This window comes from Pleurodeles waltl, chromosome 10 (assembly GCF_031143425.1).
Source record: "Pleurodeles waltl isolate 20211129_DDA chromosome 10, aPleWal1.hap1.20221129, whole genome shotgun sequence".
Classification (NCBI taxonomy): Eukaryota; Metazoa; Chordata; class Amphibia; order Caudata; family Salamandridae; genus Pleurodeles; species Pleurodeles waltl.
In genome coordinates this window covers 153,342,306-153,362,715 of record NC_090449.1, presented here as the reverse complement: position 1 = coordinate 153,362,715, position 20,410 = coordinate 153,342,306, and the positions used below count along the sequence as shown (strand labels likewise).

Genomic DNA, 20,410 nt, shown 5'->3' with positions numbered 1-20,410 from the left:
GTTCTTTTGTGTTCAAGGAAACTTACTCTTCATTGCTTCTTGGACTTGGTCACCTTCTTCCACAGGTCTTCAGGTCCAGGAATCCATTGTTGGTGTCTTACAGTCTCTTCTGGTTCTTGCATAATCTATCACATGTTCTTTTGTGTTCTAGGGAACTTACTGTGATTTACTCCTGCTTCCCTGGGCTCTGGGGTGGGTTCTATTACTTACTTTTGGAGTTTTCTTACACTCCCAGAGCCCCTCTGCACACTACACTTGCCTAGGTGGGAAACTGACTTTCGCATTCCACTGTTTTAGTATATGATTTGTGTCCCCCCTAGGCCCATTGCTTTCTACTGTGATTTTCACTATTTGCACTGTTTTCTAACTGTTTTTACAGCTATTTCTGCATTATAGTGTTTATACAGTGTATATTACTTACCTCCTAAGGGAGTATAGTCTCTAAGGTATTTTTGGCATTTGTGTCACCAAAAAAAGTACCTTTATTTTTTGTAACTGAGTATTATCTTTCATGGGTGTAAGTACTGTGTGACTACAGTGCTATTGCATGAGCGTCGCATGTGTCCTAGATAAGCCTTGGCTGCTCTACTACAGCTACCCCTAGACAGCCTAGCTTCTTGACACTGACTACATTTCACTAATAAGGGATAACTGGACCTGGTATAAGGTCTAAGTACCTTTGGTACCCACTACAAACCAGCCCAGCCTCCTACATCTTGTCACTACTTGTTATGTTATATGTGTTTGTAAAAGCGCACTACCATCCGCAAAGGTATCCTAGCGCTGAGGAAGTGCGTATTTCAAGCCCTGCCTATGATAGGTTTGTTAATCGAAAAGGCAGGCCGTCAGCTGCAGCACAGAATTCAAGAAGAGAGGGGAAGTGATCTAATAAGTGGCCTATTTTAAGGTGCACAGAGTGATGTTACTGACCTAAGATTTTATGTCACTGTAGGTACCGTTTATCCCAAGATATTTATTTTAAATGAGCCTGGTAACAAAGTACATCTCAGAGACGCCTGCTGCCTTAATCTGCAATAATGCTCACTGCCTGCTTCCTTGTGCACAAGCCATCTTCTTAAAGCAATAATGCCTCAGAGGCTTTTCTCTGAGATCTAAGCCTGCTTGTAGGTCCGAAGCCAGGCAGCGTTGAACTCACCCCGGAATACATTACGGCAACATCACTTAAGGTATCTTGAATTGATAGGTGTAACCCCTTTAACAGTATTAAATAACTTGCTTACAATATATAACATAATTCTAAGTGATGTAAATAACAGAAGTTACTACTATTCTCCAAATTTTGCTACTCAATTTACAGACCTGTGGCAGGATGGAAGGCTGAGCCTGACTTGCCAGGATTCAAAATGTGATCAGCTGATTATCACTTTGTTCAATTCAGTGAGCTATCCCCGAACAGTGCGCTTGCTCCAATCTGCCTACTCACGCGTGATCCAGTGTGTCACAAGATATGCAGTCCCTTCACACTGTCGCCCACTGATGAGCCGATATCACATGGTGGCAGGGATGGCAATCTGGGATCTCTGCACTGAGTGGGTTTCTAGCTCACATTTGGAGTACTCCCGGCAGCTGATGTCTATAGAGGAGTGTGAAAACACCCAAGGACATCAGGTGCAATCTCTCAGCAAGCATTTTTTATTTTTAAAGACCGTGGCGCTTGGTCAGGAGAGGGTGCAGAAGTGCCTGTCAAGCAGTTCTTGGCATGAAGCCCACCACCACAAGGGCCTCATCCCCTTCACGCAAGGGATTTTATTTATTTACGGTTTTAAAATGACAGGTCTGCTTGCTACCACTCACCTAATTGCCTACGAAGGCAGCAAAAGGAACAATAAACATTGGCAAAGCCAGTAGGTCTTGCCTGTATTTTAGGTATAAATTGAAATCTTTAAGGAGCCTGTTGCAGTGGAAACACAGAGTTAATTTGCCAGGAATCAGTGCACGTTTGAGACAGAAAATATCCTCTTGTGCATGGGAATGCAAGCATCCCGTAGAAGGTAAAATATTTTCTCCAAACAACTAATAGCATGTGGTGATAAGGAGATACTCCTCTGAGCGGAGGCAGAGCCCACTCTATGTATTTGTTAAATATTTTGAAAAAAATAGGTCAAAGACACCGATGCGCTGTCAAGCCATACAGAGACAGTAAAGAGGGCCCCAAAACTACTGATTACATTGTGTAGGTTCAGCCCTTTGCTTTGCCTTACTGTACTGCACGAAATAGAATAGAAATGAAGGGTTAAACACAGACCAAAGACAATCATTCAACGTCATCAGGATCAAATAATGTAATTTCCTTCATCCCTGGAATCTTGATGAACTGGACTCCATAATGTGTAATTTTATTTTTGCAAACAAGAACTTCAAACATCACCAAGTGCAATAAAAATGCTGTCATAATATGTTGTTGTTGTTGTTACAATACACAGTGTTACTCGTTTTATTGTCCTAGGGAGGATGAAAGCCCCTGCTGGCCCACTGGAATTCAAATTGATGACCTGCAGGTTACACACAGGTTTTTGCAGCGGATACATTAGCCTGTTGAGGTGCTTCATCACTGGTCTCGGAGAACACACAACATGAAGAAGCCTTGTTGCCAAGGTGATCCAAGAAGGGAGAGCGCAGCCATCGGCAGATTTTCAATTCTGATCGCCACTTGTCCCAGGTGCACTGTGCAGACACCACTGCTGTCGGGGGAAACAACTGACATCTGCTTTGATGAGGGATGGTGTCCCCACTGCTTCTCGACTTGGGATGTGGGACGTGAGGTTTGTGTTTGGAAACATTCTGACTATGTCAGTGAAAGACATATATAGTAAACACGACAAAGTCACTCTGTGAAAAACACACATATTAAAAATCTTCTGTAGAATTGCTGAATTTGATGTCGGTCTTTGGTCCCAGGCTCGTCATAGGGACTGCATGAGTACCCTTATCATGCTTACAAAGAGCAAAGGAATGGTTTATGACAATATAATCTTAAAGAAAGTCTTCAACCCTAGTGAAAGAAAGGGAAAACGTGTAGTCACAAGATAAAAAATACTTCTCCAAGACTACCAGTCTGGAATCAGCCCAAGTGCAGTACAAACAGCGGTCACCAAGGTAGCTAATGATGAGCCAGAGATGAGACCATGGTGACCCCTTACCTCCTGGAGCTCCGAGGTGCTGCTTAACAATACTAGAACCCCTCACGCCCCAATATGTTTTGCCTTCATTGTTCTGCAGTGGCTCTAGTGGAAGTTCTGCAAGAGGAACAGAGCCAAATTGGTCCACATGAGTTTCTACTGATACTATCTTCCATGATGTCCTCCTGCCAAGGATCGTAAATCTATAGATGGAGCCCCTTGGCATATGAAGGCCGGCACTGATGTCATAACCTACCGGTATGTTGATTACTAACAACTTAATGTGAAAGTCTCATCTGGATAATCTGTTAAAGAAGAAAAGGACTCACTACCTTGCTGCAAACCAGGCCTAGATGCCCAAGGCCTATTTCAAACTTAACATCACTGGGTCAGAATGTGTTCCCACTGACTGCAAACAACAGGTACAACTTGCAAGATGGACTCTCTGAACCGAATCGTGACAGTGAACTCACTGACTCACTGACAGAGCCAAGCAACTTCAGGGAGTGCAGAATTATTAGGCAAGTTGTATTTTTGAGGATTAATTTTATTATTGAACAACAACCATGTTCTCAATGAACCCAAAAAACTCATTAATATCAAAGCTGAATATTTTTGGAAGTAGTTTTTAGTTTGTTTTTAGTTTTAGCTATGTTAGGGGGATATCTGTGTGTGCAGGTAACTATTACTGTGCATAATTATTAGGCAACTTAACAAAAAAAAATATATACCCATTTCAATTATTTATTATTACCAGTGAAACCAATGTAACATCTCAACATTCACAAATATACATTTCTGACATTCAAAAACAAAACAAAAACAAATCAGTGACCAATATAGCCACCTTTCTTTGCAAGGACACTCAAAAGCCTGCCATCCATGGATTCTGTCAGTGTTTTGATCTGTTCACCATCAACATTGCGTGCAGCAGCAACCACAGCCTCCCAGACACTGTTCAGAGAGGTGTACTGTTTTCCCTCCTTGTAAATCTCACATTTGATGATGGACCACAGGTTCTCAATGGGGTTCAGATCAGGTGAACAAGGAGGCCATGTCATTAGATTTCCTTCTTTTATACCCTTTCTTGCCAGCCACGTTGTGGAGTACTTGGACGCGTGTGATGGAGCATTGTCCTGCATGAAAATCATGTTTTTCTTGAAGGATGCAGACTTCTTCCTGTACCACTGCTTGAAGAAGGTGTCTTCCAGGAACTGGCAGTAGGACTGGGAGTTGAGCTTGACTCCATCCTCAACCCGAAAAGGCCCCACAAGCTCATCTTTGATGATACCAGCCCAAACCAGTACTCCACCTCCACCTTGCTGGCGTCTGAGTCGGACTGGAGCTCTCTGCCCTTTACCAATCCAGCCACGGGCCCATCCATCTGGCCCATCAAGACTCACTCTCATTTCATCAGTCCATAAAACCTTAGAAAAATCAGTCTTGAGATATTTCTTGGCCCAGTCTTGACGTTTCAGCTTGTGTGTCTTGTTCAGTGGTGGTCGTCTTTCAGCCTTTCTTACCTTGGCCATGTCTCTGAGTATTGCACACCTTGTGCTTTTGGGCACTCCAGTGATGTTGCAGCTCTGAAATATGGCCAAACTGGTGGCAAGTGGCATCGTGGCAGCTGCACGCTTGACTTTTCTCAGTTCATGGGCAGTTATTTTGCGCCTTGGTTTTTCCACACGCTTCTTGCGACCCTGTTGACTATTTTGAATGAAACGCTTGATTGTTCGATGATCACGCTTCAGAAGCTTTGCAATTTTAAGAGTGCTGCATCCCTCTGCAAGATATCTCACTATTTTTGACTTTTCTGAGCCTGTCAAGTCCTTCTTTTGACCCATTTTGCCAAAGGAAAGGAAGTTGCCTAATAATTATGCACACCTGATATAGGGTGTTGATGTCATTAGACCACACCCCTTCTCATTACAGAGATGCACATCACCTAATATGCTTAATTGGTAGTAGGCTTTCGAGCCTATACAGCTTGGAGTAAGACAACATGCATAAAGAGGATGATGTGGTCAAAATACTAATTTGCCTAATAATTCTGCACTCCCTGTAGACCTCAACGTTGAAACTAACCTCTGATTCGGGGTACATCTGGATCACAAGATAATGTAGAGTGCTTATCGTCAATGAACCAACGCCTCATCACAGATACTAACCCGGAGGGGTGCGATCCCCTGGAGAGCTCCCACTTCCACGGCTCAGCACAGCACACCATGCCTTCCACTACTCTCCTTCCTGCCACATCCATCTTGTAATCCTCATCAAGGCATCCTTTCCATTTTCACCGTATGTGATGATGCATCTACACTAGGTTCAAGGTGTAGAACCTTCAAACATGGTTGGTGCCCATTGTTGGTAATACAACAGAATTTCAACTGGGTCTTAAAATATATATATATGATTTTTTTCTTTAAAAAATGATGGTATGAGTAATTTGCTCCATAGGAAGACTGGGTGGGAGGGGGCTTTCAAACAGCCAAAGAGATGGCAAATCACCTTTTTTAGGGCCAAGCAATGCGTGGGGCCAAGCAATGTTCGGGCCCCATGTTTTTTGCATTCTTGGAAGTTGGGGAGGCCTCTTTGTATGAAAACCGCTATAGCGCGACTTGCAAGATAGGCAAAATAAAAGTTGTCTTTATTTTTAAAGGAAAATAACTATTTTACATATCAGATACATACATAAGACGTATACAACTCTTTATACAAAGAAACAAAATAAATAATTATACGAATTGCAGTGCCAAACATGAAAATATATCCTATTTTGTTTTCCTCGACAGAATGAGCTAATTTTGTAGTCACACCAAAAGGACACACACGGGCATAAATGTACCAGACAAGAAAGATAAAAGCAGAGAACACTAACGAACAATCCCATAAGTAGTGGAAATCTATAACAGCTCCACTTTTATGCACATGTTCTTTAAAGTACTGCACACCTAGTTTAAGAGCACTTTTCTCGAAGTTTTTTTTCAAAGTGCACTTGATGGGGGCAGTTCGAATCAGGGGTATGTGGAGGCACAGTATGTGTACCTCAAGCGCAAGTCCTAGGGCCTTCAAACTCGTACAACGATTTTCACCCTAAGACGTCACTTTTTACGGACAGACTATTTCTCACAACTTGCAGTGTGAAATACCTTTAGGTGGCTCAGAGTGCTAATGAGGGTGAACAATAAGGGTGCTTCCTCAATTTAAGAGTTGACAAAACTGGTGAAAACAGGGTCACTAATGGATTGGGCAAAGGTGTGGGATGTAGGAAGTGTGAATCACTTTCGCAGAAGAGATACGACAGGCCTTTAAGAAGCTGCTCTGTTTTGTCCAACTTGAACTAAAGCTCTTCACCCAACAATGAATTTGACTCATTAATTCACCCACTGCTGCATATTTCACAAATCTGTGCACTTAAAAGCATCTCTGTGATACGGTGGTGCTCTATCAGTCGTATACAACATAAAATCCCGAAGAAGATAAATAGAAAACTGTGTAGCTCCCACATTTTAGGGGGAGATCAGCTTAATTGTATGGAGCACTCCACGACACCACCGACATTCTAAATCCACCCACCAAAATCTCTATTTTTTTCTAGATTAATTTTTAAGCATGGGATTAGCACACCTTGCTTTGAACATGCTATGAGGTACTGATTTATTGAGTGAACTTGGAGTTGAATACTATCCCCTTAGCACTAATACCTGATAGGACGCCCAGTGAAGAATAAGCAAGAGGAGCTGCATAGTACACATAGGAGCCGACAGGTAACCGCACTGGTACAAGATCTCAGGAATAAAATACCCAATCAGTGACATGGCAGACCTCAAAAATTAAACTCACAATAGTTAATATATAGTACAAAAGGCTCCAAAAATATCAATCAAACAATATTTGCTCTGAAAATATTTACAAGTAACCAAACGTATCAATCAACTCCCCACAGACACAATGGGATTTAAGCTAGAAAAGGCTCTCGGGCCATTCCAACAACAGCGGGAATTGTTGTTGTCTAGATTAGTGATTTGTTATCCTGAGATATTTTTATTCTTAGCTATACGCTTGTCTTTTTTTAGAGTCGACAAGTTTTATTGTAAATTATTGGAGTTAATACATTTTAGATCTTTGTTTTCACACATTAATGAAGTATGAACCTAATGTTCTAGACAAGAGTGTAACAAGCACAATGCTTCTGAGATGTGGACTTTAGAGTCGAACTTTAAAGAGACTTGGATCTGCAAAGCCAAGCGGAGACACAACATTTAAGAAGAAAAACATTAAGCAGAGCCCTTGTGGGCAGAAGCCAGATGGAAAGTTCAAAACCACCATGAAACTAGCAAAGCAGCCCACCGTCAATCTGGGGGTTTTCTTTTACACTTCTCTTTTATAAGCTCACCTGGTAAAAATTAAATATTCACTGAATTTAGTTTGGAGAGCACTCCCTTTTTTTCCCTCTTCAGAGAGTGAGATCCTCCCATGTCTGTTGGCGCACGCTTCACTCTCTTGTACCATCATATAGGGCTTTTATCCATTTCTCGGGAAAGTCACTGGCTCCTGCTCACCTTCCGGGTTCAACCTCCCGCCTCGTATTTTTTCGTTACTCATCTGCTCCCTCCTCACCCCTCTTGCTGCTTCCCTATGTCTCCTGCTCCTCCTTCCCATTCAATCAAACTACCATCTAAGAACTTCAAAGTACTCGTACCATCACTGTCCAACGAAACACTAGTGCTGTAAGGAAGAGCAATCTATTCACAGGGCTGCTTCCTCGTGCCCCTCATCTTGCTGCTCCTTTTATCTCTCTTGGGTCATCATGTCTATCTCTTCTGTCATCCTAAGCACTTTCAGACTGCCTTAGTGGTGGGAGGTGCATGAAGTGCATCCTGAATAGGGCTCACGGTTTTATGGTATTTATGGTTTTTAGCTTTTCCGTCTGCATTTTTTTGGCCATATTTTTGGTATTTAACCATATTTATTTTGTGTGTTTTGAGAATAAACAGGGCCATAAAATGGTTTATTTCCACATTTATTTAACTGATAAACATGCACTCATACGAAGATGCCTGTCGAGTTACAGCAAAACAAGCATCCAAATATAACAAAACACTATACCTCCAAATAAATATTAAATTATAAACAAATATATGTTAACTAATGCCTGTATTTAAGGAAATCTCATAATGCTTTTTAATTCCCCATGCTTTCTGTTTGCTCAGCTGCTGTCCTGGAATCCACACAGGACAGCAAGGAAAGCTACCCACAAGAAATACAATTTTCTGTATTTTTCCACTTAATAAAATAAATACAGACAGAAAGCACAGTGTTTTCTGTCGGTATTTATCTGTAAAAATCAGTAAAAACTGAAAACTGGGAGCCTTAATAATAAAGAACCAACAACAGATGACACAAAATAACAAAGTAACAGCCCTAACCCCTGAGCTGAATAATCACAACAGCTTGTATTTTTTATGCCAAAAAGCTGCACAACAGTGGCAGTAAGCACTGCATGCAAGTTATTTTTGTCATTATTACTATTCTTATGTCTAGCACACTTTCATGTCCTGCTCCATCACCAAGCCTAGATGTGTGCTACTACACACCTAAGCCCAGATGTGTGCTATTCCATTATCATATTTTTCCACTGATAACTGGCTCGGTCAGGGTTAGAAATCATTAGCACACATCTAACAGAGGACATTAGCTCCACAGCTGGTTTTATTATTTGCTTAGATGCCACCAACCCTGTGGATTAAGTCAAAGCCCTGGCACTCACGCTCCATCCCTAGTAGTGGGAGCCACGCAGCCTGCCCTGCCACATCTCTTGTTGTCCACTTCTTGTTCAAGTACACTCTGGTATTCTCGCTCCTTTTGCTTCCCGTAGCTGCTCAAGCAAAACTCAACGCATCTGAAACAGATGATATGATGCACTGGTCAATCCGGCGTTCCAGCAAGCCATCACTCAATCGATGGTCTATCACCTCCTATCGCTCATCAATTATGATGGTAGTCTGCTTCATGTCAACCCTCCCATCAGTAAATGTGCCACAGCATCTTGGCTGAATGTACTGATGCCTTAGATGGCCTTTCCATGTGGAAATGGAATATCTATTTGACGTACATCTACCTGCAATTAATCTATATGGGGATCGGTTACATAGTTAATGGTTAACTCAAAAACCTGGCAGGGATCTCACAAACATGGAACAAAGTTGCCTGTCTTGCAGTTATGGTTTTGCCAGTGCTTCTTTCTTTCTAAAGAGGCACCTAATGCCCCCGACTATCCTGGGTCTACCTGCTCGTTTTGCTATACACAGTGACACCTCACACCACGACATGCCTCTGCTCTAGGCGCTAATGGTCATCTGGGTGACTGCATTGTTCCAAAGAGGGTCGACTCCTCTATTTCCGCCATCTGCCCCAGGCACAGATTGGGGACTCATTTCCTACTCTCAGCCTTCCTCGCATGTATCTGCTGCCGGTTACTTCTATTTTCTGCAGATTTAGTGCCTGCATTTTTATTATCTTCTGGTAGAAATAAAATATGGCATGAGGCGCAGTGAGAGGCCTGTTATTACCCAGAGAGTGAATGATAGCTTCTCTGTCTAGCTGAGCACAGCCCACCTCTGCAGCTCTCTGTCTTTGTGCTTTTCGTCTCTCATCTCTGTGGTCCCTCTGTGTGCTGTCTCTTTGAGCTGTGTCGCCTCTCATCTCCAGATATTGTCTCAAGGTCCTATCGTTGTGTGTGGTGTCTCACCTTTTTCTATGTACTGTCTCTAAAAGTGTTTTGACTGTGTATGTGGTGGCTTTCGCCATGGTGTTTCTGTACAATGTGTACCTTGCATTGTGTTTCTCTGCATGTGCATCTCTGCTTTGCATCTTTCTGCGTTTTATTTCTTTTGTAGAGTCTGCGTCGTGTCTGTGCCTGGCACACGGCTGACTCTGTCCGGCGAGGCAGGAAACCTCACAACTTGCCCTTGAGCCAGTCCGCCTCCTGGGAACAGACTACGAGGCGTCTCGGCCCCAGGAAGGGCAGTCTTGCCCAGGGCAGTGCTTTGCACTTCACTTCACCTTGCAGCAGTGACCGGGCACTACGCCAGTGGGTCTGGGTGCATGAACGCGCTGCCATCAGATCGTGCCGAGGGCACTGCCCTGCCCAGCACTGACCCCGCGTCACTGTGGGGGTTTTGGTGCATGCTGTCTGGCGAGATTCCAAAATGTAGGCACAGGGAATTCCGAGGCTGTTTTAATACCAAACTAAATAACATATATTAGCCTACCAAATTATAAATAATGTTGCCATTTTTTCTATTCGGTCTATTTATAGTGTGTGTCTAGCTCTACAGAGGAGCAGTAAAGTGTACACAGCAAAATCACACGGAGACTTAAAGCGGACTCCGAAAAAGATTTCATGCAATTGTTTCTAATAAAAAGAATTGTAAAACTGTCAGTAAAGAATAAAAATTGGATAATTAATATTAAAAATAATAATCAGTGAAGTGCAGTAGTAAAAATAAATTAAGTTCTAGGGTTTGGGTAAAAAGTCAAAGATATAACACAGAAGAGGGCGAATCCCAGGTGTAAACATTTGTTTTATGAGATCCCATGAAGACCCAGAGACACATGGTCGACACTTTTGCAGGGAACAATTCCCCAGTGATTCCTCGTTTCTTAGCTGACCCTCACGGTACAACTTGTAATGGGTCAGTTCTTCCCGTCCTGGGAACCTCTAGTATCTGTAACTCCGGAGGTGCAGAAAATCAGGCCCATTTAATCGGCCAGTCATAAGGGCCAATCTGGCACTGAATTATGGGATACCTGAGTACTCTAATGAAAATGTCTGCCATAGAGAGGGGTACATGGCAGCGTGTATGCAATGATGACTGGCACGTATTTACAATAAAATGAAGAATTTTGTATGTAGACAAAATGGGTGTGTTTACTGAATATGACAAACCTGTTTTTGCAAATAAAGGAGACTGTTCTCTAAAGATGAAAGTTGACATTTGAGGATAAAGGATAAAATTAGCACTTTTAAGAAAGAGGCAAAATTATTGCATTTACAATTTCTTTTAAGATGATATCTGAATTAGTATTTATAATGAGTTGTTGACACTTTTCGCTGATGTTTTGGCATCATTTCTATGACTACATACAGGGCTTTCTTGCACCTTCGTCAGTTATTTAATTAAACTGGAGGAAACATTTCATCATCTACAGTGATACGTTTTACGGCCTTATTATCAGTATCTGTAATTGCTACTGAGGCCTGAGCATATAAAATCAGTGCAGTCTGTTTCTTTTCCAAGGCGTGCTTAACACAAGGCATAACTTTAACGTAAGGCGTAACTCTACTCTAACATAAGGCGTAACTCTACTCTGACATAAGGCGTAACTCTACTCTGACATAAGGCGTAACTCTACTCTGACATAAGGCGTAACTCTACTCTGACATAAGGCGTAACTCTACTCTAATGTAAGGTGTAACTCTACTCTAACATAAGGCGTAACTCTACTCTAATGTAAGGTGTAACTCTACTCTAACATAAGGCGTAACTCTACTCTAACGTAAGGCGTAACTCTACTCTAATGTAAGGTGTAACTCTACTCTAATGTAAGGTGTAACTCTACTCCCCATATGACTGAGGATCTCTTTCGGTTTGTGTTCCTGCCCACTGCCTTCAGAGTGTAATCTCATTCATGCCCAAAACTCAATTTACAAGTCGGCGAGATTTGGAAAATAGAAGGAAAATGAAAGTATATATCTTGAAAAATCATAGTCATTGATATTCAATTTCGTACCACGATTATTTGAACTACATGCAAAACCCATGGATTTCTACCCATTTTGGGGAAATTGTGCCAGAAAACGTATTTGTTTGGTGATACTATTCTCTAAAAAATCTCTGGTGGTCAAGTTGTCAGAGCTCCTTTGGGAGAAGGGCCTTGTTAGATACGACTGCATGTAGCAGATGGGTATTTACTCCATATGTTGTAAAGTTCACCAGCTTCTACTGGTTCATAATAAAGAATCTACCCTAATAGCTGTTTCTAGTATTATACATATCTCCATCCGAGGTCACATCTTTTCACTTACATGTTGCTTTAAACATCGGAAACTGCATCAAACAAAATCTGACTAAATATCCTTGCAAAAAAGTTTTTTCCTTATTATATTCAGTATGGAATGGAAATAGTATGCATGCATAACAGAGAAGCAAAAATACCAATCTAAGGTTTACCTCCTGGCGACATTTACGCTAAATTCCTACAACAAGGCTCTCCACTGGAGATGGACGAATTTGAAAAATGGACGACTCTGAATTGTTGTATTAATTTACGACAACCTTTAACTTTTTTTTTGTAATGTGCTATGAGATAGATCAACCATGGCAATTCTCACATATCTAAAATCTGTCAATCCAATACTGCTCTGCAATAATCGGTCTTACTCCACCAATTACAGGAGGTAAACGCTTCCTGCACTATAAAACAACATCAAAGGCCTAAGAAATGTACATGACCATGCTATTTGCATCAAATAATTAGTGTTGAAAATCGGTCATGTGACACATATGTTCATAGTATACAACAACGCGTTGAACTGGTAATGGCATAATCATGGCCAGCAATGCATGTTCTTCAAAATGGAGCAAACTTTGGGGACTGAAATAATGACATGTTGTTCTAGCTTTTGCTGTTAACACTTTTATGGAGGATGACACGAGTTTGAAAAGCTAATGACCCCAAGAAAGGCTGTGGAGGCATTTGGTGTGTCAGGCAATGCAATACAAATTAAAAGAGTGTGACGCTGGCCAAATGCAGGCGAGTTCATTGTTCAACTTCCATATGCACATAAAGCTACTTACTTTGGTTTTAGCTCTACTAGTGCAGGGCCCTGTTCTGACCAATTAATTTACTCCTGCAACACCATACTCCAACTCCATTTGGACTCCCACCGTGTATTTGCTCTCCTAAGTAAAATGTGAATTAAAATTGTATTTTTGTAATCTTTCACAATACTTCCTGTAGTATACTGTGTCAGCAAATGTGTTTTGTAGCCACACTGGGGCAAAAACAAAAATTGGATTCATATTTGGGGTCTTAAATAACATGACCAGACCCAAGGAGTAACAGAGTGCTTTTCAAAACAAGAAATCCAAAGATACTCAAGCATTTGCAATGCAAAGTTTCTTGTGTTTGCTTGAGTTAGAAATGTTAACGTTGTAAATTTCTAACTAGACATTTCGTGCCACCTAAATTGAAAATTAAAAGTTAAATAGTTGACAAAGCGAGCAGATTCAAAGCGCCATGGCCGCAAAGGAGAGACACAAAAGGAAAAAGAAGTTCACCCGCAGTCAAACGTATCAGGAATTGTGCAATTAACCTTGTAACAGTGTTGATGTCCTAGGCGGTAACCAAACCGCCCCAAGGAGGGACAAACGTAAAGTATTTACCAATGGTGATTTTTGAAAGGCAGGCCCACGAACGAGTGATAGTGATGGGTGTGTGGTGGGTGTGGCTAAAAGCTCACAAATAGATTACAACAGGTGAGAGTGCTTGCGCGCTCGACCTCGAAAACAAAGTTACAGTTGTTGTCCAAATGCACAGTAATGATAAGAACATACATAGCTGAGCAGCTAACAGATAAATAACTATGTTGATTTACAGGAATTATATATGAGTTTTTAGTCCAGTGGCACCAGTCATATTTCAACATAATTATTATTTTGACAGACTGTACAATGTAATCCGGCTGTTTTCCCCTTTAAATTAAAGATCCTTTTCACTTCTACTGCGATCTAAGGGACCACTGGGGCATTTATATATAGCAACCTAAAATATGAGTTTTTCCTGTTAAAGACGTTACATCATATTGTGTTTTTAATGCCTTTTTGTCAATGTACCCATGACACATTCCTTATATTTGTTTAATAGTTTTATTTTGTATACTTCCAATTTAATCAGATAAAACTGTTAAAAGATTCCAGTTGCCACATTTTCACTCATTAACTAAATTGCTAAATGTGGTGCCTGGCTGCGGCTCTTTACAAAATTACTATCTCCCTGTGCCGGAAAAAATGGGATCCACAAATGTAATGAGATTACATTTTTTGAAATGTAATGTAACGCTCTAAAACAGCACTCGATGTACACAGATGTGCGTCGTCTCCCACCATCCCCCACCCCTAATGTACTGTGCTCTCAAGCAAGCCTTGCGATACATACATTCCAATGTATATATGCACGATTCAGGATTGGAATTGCAAGCTCTGACTCGCGTAGCCTTCAGTGCTTTAAATGGGCCGGTACTGTCCGGTACTGAGTACCGGCACTTTATTTTTTCCATTTCATGCACTGCTTAAACCCAACAGATAATCTATCTCTGGCACTGCAATAATACTTGATATATCATCATTTTCTATTGGCCAGGCTTATTTGATCAGTTTTCTCACGGGTCTCTGAGGTCACGCAGTGATGTCGCCTGTAAATGCAGGGCTGGCGGAAGGTGCGACCGCGGCCACATGCCTTTCCAAGATGGGTCTCTGGTGTTTGCGCCTGTCTCGTCGGAGCACATACCTGCGGCCCGGCCCTGCCTCCGCACGCCTGTCTGCTTCCGTGCCTCGCCTCTGCTAGAAGCAGGCGTGGTGGACCTCTGCAAACGGAAGGCCCCCGTGGCAGTGCCCCCCACCCCAGCCGGCCCCGTGCTGCTGCCACCGACACCACCGTGTGTCACGCTGCGCCTAATCAGGGTTTGTTTATGTCTACGGAGGACGCTGAAAGCGTCGCTCCTCCCGCCTCTCTCCGTCTGCAGGGCCCGGGCAGAAAAGCGCCTGGAGTAACAGTTTTTTTATTTTTTTTATAGAGGCTTATGCATAACAAATACTGCCGTTGTCACAGGTTACCGGCACGTGGAAGGTAACCACGCCTATAAACTCAATCTCATGCGGCGGGAGTCGCCCTCATTACCAATGATTCTTACCCAATATTTTGTCCACAACATGTTAAAAATCTAAATGTAATGGTAAGTGTTGGGGGGCATATTAAATATAAACGAGTTTATCAGAAGCGCTCATTTCACCATCATTTGAAGGATGCGCAATGCTGCTAGTTGGTTGGTTATGACTCTGCAGCCAGGAGATAGCAAAATCAGTTGAGCTCCAGGCATTAACCCACTGAGCTAGTTTAGCTCGATCATTTCAGTGGTGAGCTGTTCACTTTCTCACGCTAAAGCACTTTTCACACAAATGAAGTGCAGTTAAGTGTGAGCCATTTTTAAGTCAAACCTGCAACAGCGCATTTGATCGGACTTGCGAGTCGTACTGTCTGCAATTAAGGGCTTGGAGCCCACCCATGGTATAGTATTTGTTGGCTTCATGATCACTCTAATTGGTGACTCCTAATTGGCCAGCGCATATCAAGTATCACTTCCATTCCTTTCTGTGGAGCATGAATCAAGCATGGATTGATTCAACTTAACAAGTGTTCGTCCACTGCTCACACTGTGATTGAGGTAATATTTCTTCTTCCTCTTCTCCCCCCTTGTGCATGCTGCTTCTTTCTCCTCCCACCCTCCCCTTCTCCACATTGCTGACCCCTGTCTGGTGCTCCCTCTCTCTTTCCTTGCATCTCCCTAGTTTTGCTTTCCCCATGCCCCCTGCTCTGACTGCCTGTTATTGCTGAATCCGCAACTTCCTTCTGCTGCCTTCCCCCCTCCAGCTATTGCTCCTCCCATCCTCTTCCACGGTGCCTCCCTCAGTTTGCTTGCGTCCCACTCATGCTCTTTTTAAACATATTGCACAGCAGCGAGTGCTGCTGTACAACATGGCTTAAAAAATGTGCTATGACGCGGTCAAAGCTGGCCACATCATAGCACTTTTTACTTGACTTTAAGCCAGTCTAAAAAACATTGAAAAGACAAGAGATCTTGCATAGGTGAGACCTAGTGGTTTTGCCAATGCTTGTTTATTTTGTTACACAGTTGACTATATCTTCCTTTTGGTGAAGAGGTGAACAAAGGGACAAAATGTCAAAGTACAGGTACACCCAGAGTTTGGAATGAAAGTACAGAAGTGCAGGTACTCACTATTTAGAGGTCCTTCTTGCCCCCGAGAGGAGCTGGTACTCTCCCATTAAATGTCCTGCAGTAGTGACATTAAGTGCAGGTACTCTACATGCAAAATAAAAAAGTGCATGTGTTTAGTATCAGACAGGACCTGTCTATTTAAAGCACTAGGTACACTGAACAACACTTACTGCGAATGTGGTCGATTAGGTCACAAATAAATGGTGTTTTTCACACAAGGGCCTGATCGTCTTCGAGTAGATTAGAGGTTTCACATAGCGCGCTTTACTCATTTGATAACTTCCAGACACAAAACCAGGCATTATCTGAAGAAGATAATTCTAACAGTTGCGGTTTGAGTATTTACTGGAGAGGGTGCAAGCTGCAATGATAAAATGATAATCCATTCCACACCGGTGGTGGGCAAGCTGCCCTGGCCGTCCTCTGGAGGATGGAGTCTGGAGCTCCTGAGGCAGCCATTGCAGCACGGATTGCTGAGCGGAGATCATTGTTGGGTGTGTGGTGTTGGATTTTAGTCTGTAAGATTACTGTGCCTCATCTGACCAATGCTTCGGGTACATCCCATGAATTACATTTTCAGTAAGGCTATTGTCTCTCAGAGGCTGGCAGGGTTGATGGAATGTTACCTAGATGCCACGGGGATCAACTGGCTTAGCAGCGATACCTTGAAGGTCCTCGGATTACGAATAGGCCAAGGATAGGCACCTCTGTGGCCCCCGTTCTTCTAAGAAAAACACACAGACCCACATTTTAATATCTGGGGAAAGTATAGTTCCTGTTCATTTAACGACAAATAACTTGCCTGTTTTTATGGCGGTTGTATGGTATTGTTGCATTTGTATAGCAATTACTACCACTATGTGGGGCGCTTAAGAAGTTCTCTACACAGACAGCACGCTACGCCATGTGGGTGGAAATATGTTGTCTTTGAGCAGTGGTGGAAATTGTTTTGTGCAATATTTACAGAAGCAAGTGTTGTGTGTGTTTTATAGCCACCAAGAAGCAAACCAACGAGAGTGACAGTAAAGCCAACCAATGGTAAGCAATGGGCTGATCATAAGCCCTTTGTACATTTTTGGTGTCATCCACAAGAGACCTGTTACAACCAGAGTGCAGGTGAATCTAAAAAAAAAAGAACATGTGTCCTGCTGGCCCCACACCCAGGTAGGGAAACAATAATATACTATAGTTGGACGCTTATGTGGTGGTATAGTACTGTTGTCCCATCACAGCAACAATACTATTTATGAGTAGTCAAGTGAGTCAAAACTTAAGTACCTCACATCCTGAAGTACTTTACAAGACGACCCATCCATTAACAGAACTATTTGGGTCACGCCGCACGGGCTAGGAACGCGCTTTAACAAATGAAGGGCACAAGCCTGCAGGGCCGAGGATATGCACAGCAGGGCTCCCCCTGCTAACAGGGCAGAGGCACGATGCTCAAAGCCAGACCGACACAAGGGCGTTTGTTTTGGGTGCAGGCGATGCAAGGAGTTAGTCACTGAAGGTTCGAAGATTAGTTTTTTCAGAAGAGAATGCTCACGGGTTAGTTTTGGGGTCACTTGGGTATTAGTGAAGCGACGCTCACAGGCAGAACCGGTTTCTTTTTGAGGGCCGCTCACTGTGTTTATGCACATGCTTGAGAAGCAATCTTTTGCATTCTGCAGGCCTCAGGTTCCTGTGCCCGCCGGACGGATTCCGCCCTGTATTCTTCAAAGGTACAGCTGCGTGTCACAATTAGCGGTTCTAGAACAGGCCTGTTTAACCTGAGACCCCTACCTCCGGGGTTGTGAAGGTGCAGAGACAAGAGGCCCGAGCTGGCAGACAGCGTCTGGGCTGGAAGAAGGCGATTGGTGTCTGCATCAGAAGCCATGCCCTTGCAGGACACACCGAGAGCACTGGAGCCGCCTTCCCGCAGGAAGTGTATAAATACCTGGGCTGAGGTCCCGCCAGAAGTCCAGATGGCCGGCGTGGGCAAAGCAGAGGAAGTCTCCGGGGCCTCCCAGTGATGCGTTGTGCCCCCGACGCCCCTTCCATGAAACCCTGCCCCCCCTGGCGGAGCCTGAGCCGCACACCCTGTTCGAGTCTGTGCAGAGCCATTCGCGGCGGATCGGCTCCTTCTGGGACCAGGGCGCCGTGCCAGAGGGAGCCCGGCTCGGCACCGCCTCTCCCCCCGCCCCCTTCACCACACAAAGAGCATCTGACGCCGATCAAAACATGCAACCTTGCAAACACAGGTATGAACACAACCTCACACAGCGCTGGCAGGATACGGGGAGGGGCGGCAGATGGCATGTCCTTCACCAAATCACGCCCCCCTTTCTCAGATTTACGATTCCACTCCGCAGCCTCGTCACCGCCTTTAACTTCACTCAGTACCGCCCATGACACGCGATTCATACTTGGAAATCCATGAGATCTTGTTTCCTGTTCCAAAGGCCTCCAAGCGGTTGACCATTGGACGCCTCTACCTAACTACGTCATAGACTGAGATGCTAGCATGCTGCAAATTTACCAACTACCACCACTGTCCCACTTGTCTAAACAAGCATTGGCACAGCCAATAGGTCTTCCCTACGAGACTTATAAGTGTTTAGCTTGAGCTATTGGTTTTGCCAATGTTTGAAAGCTATATTGTACAAAACACGCCTGGGTGAGAAGCGCAGGATATGAGGCAATGCTGGATCCAGGCAACTATAAGCAGTGCAGGCTCTCTCCAGGCCTTACAAATCTTCGTTAAACGTGATTCCCATTAATAATGCTCCTGGAACGGAAAAGGTACATCTCAGCTGACATGATGAACATTCGTGCCCATGTGCTTTGCGGCAGCTTCCCTACATGTATACGCCAATGCGTTCTTCTATGGTAGCAGTTTCGTTTTCAGCATTCCCGTATTTAATAGCGAAAACCCTCACTCCAAAATGAACATGAAGCATGGCACCGAGCTGCAAGGAGAAAGGATCGCAGCTCGAATTAAAGGGAAAACCGAAACCAGAGAGGAGGAGGGAGGCAGGGCCATCACACGCTGGAACAGGAGGAAGCGTGACGTAGAGTGATGGTCAACCAAAACGTTCTCTTAGTGAAAGCTCCCTGGGCGGGAACTTTGCACGCAAAGGAGAGACACTTAGCACTATGCACCAATAAAAATGAAGCATTTAAGACAAGCACAACAAAGGAAGAGTGAGTGTGGCTGAAGCACGAACTGTACACAGTACTGAACACAGCATGTCTCGCAGAGAAGGTGCATGTGCTGCCTAGGCTCGACCTAAAAGTATTGGTACAACACCAAACCTTTCAAACCAAGTAAGGAATCTGGGGCCTTTATGGAATTCAATCTCTCCCTTGTGGCGAAAGTTATTTCAAGTCACCAAAGGGACTTTTAATATCATTCAATCCATATGTTGATTTTAATAGTTCCTAAGTTTTCCTCACATGGTAGAAAACGCCATTGCCCTAATACTTTGCCGTCTTGACTATACCAACTGTAAACACAATGGAGCCCCTCTCTATCTGATTTGCAAACTTCAAAGAAATAAGAATGCAGCTGCAAGGCAACTCTAAAAGCTGCTTATCCAGCATTTCACCAGCCCTTCAATCATTCCACTGGAGGCCTGCGGGTAGGCGCAATACCCATAAAGCGGAGTGCATCTCACATTTAGCTGTTCACAACTCCTTCGAAGTTCAGATGACTAAGATATGGAATTTCATACCTGATAAAATAAGACTCATTGACAACTATCTTGAATTCTGCTTAACATTCAATACCTGGCACCGATTACCCACATATTTCTATCATAGAGATCACCCCTTAAAAAATGGTGGGTAGGCATGTGCATGCATAACTTTCACACTTTTCTGCAATACCTCGGGCTTATGTGCATCTAGCAGTTCATTGCACCATGGTTAGAGCATGTCTCTGAACCTCGCAATCATCAACCAGCATGTCCCATGTAGGCCTCATGTCAACGAACCCTGTGCAGGTGCAATGAGCCCTCTGTAGCTACACATGTATGTGGGAAGAACTAGAAATGGATAGTCTTACATTGTACATGCTGGTGTAGAGACTCACAGTATGTATGTGGGGAGTGGTATTATGGCTGTTGTAACATTGCATGAATGTGTGCTGGTGAAGCAAGCATATTGTAACTATGTATGTATGTGGGCAACATCACCATTGTAACTGTTT

The 20,410-nt window shown here is 43.3% G+C and overlaps 1 protein-coding gene across 4 annotated transcripts in view; it reads right to left on the bottom strand.

Moving 5' to 3' along the window:
* Nucleotides 1-20,410, bottom strand: part of RAI1 (retinoic acid induced 1) — a 529,708-nt gene that overhangs the window by 185,860 nt on the left and 323,438 nt on the right. Inside the window, exon 1 of one of the 4 annotated variants that reach the window (XM_069210070.1) lies at nucleotides 18,158-18,438. The exons of the other annotated variants lie outside the window; for them this stretch is intronic. The gene's annotated coding sequence lies outside the window, so the exon portion shown is untranslated. Of the gene's footprint in view, nucleotides 1-18,157; nucleotides 18,439-20,410 lie in introns of those variants that run through there. 4 annotated transcript variants of the gene reach the window in all.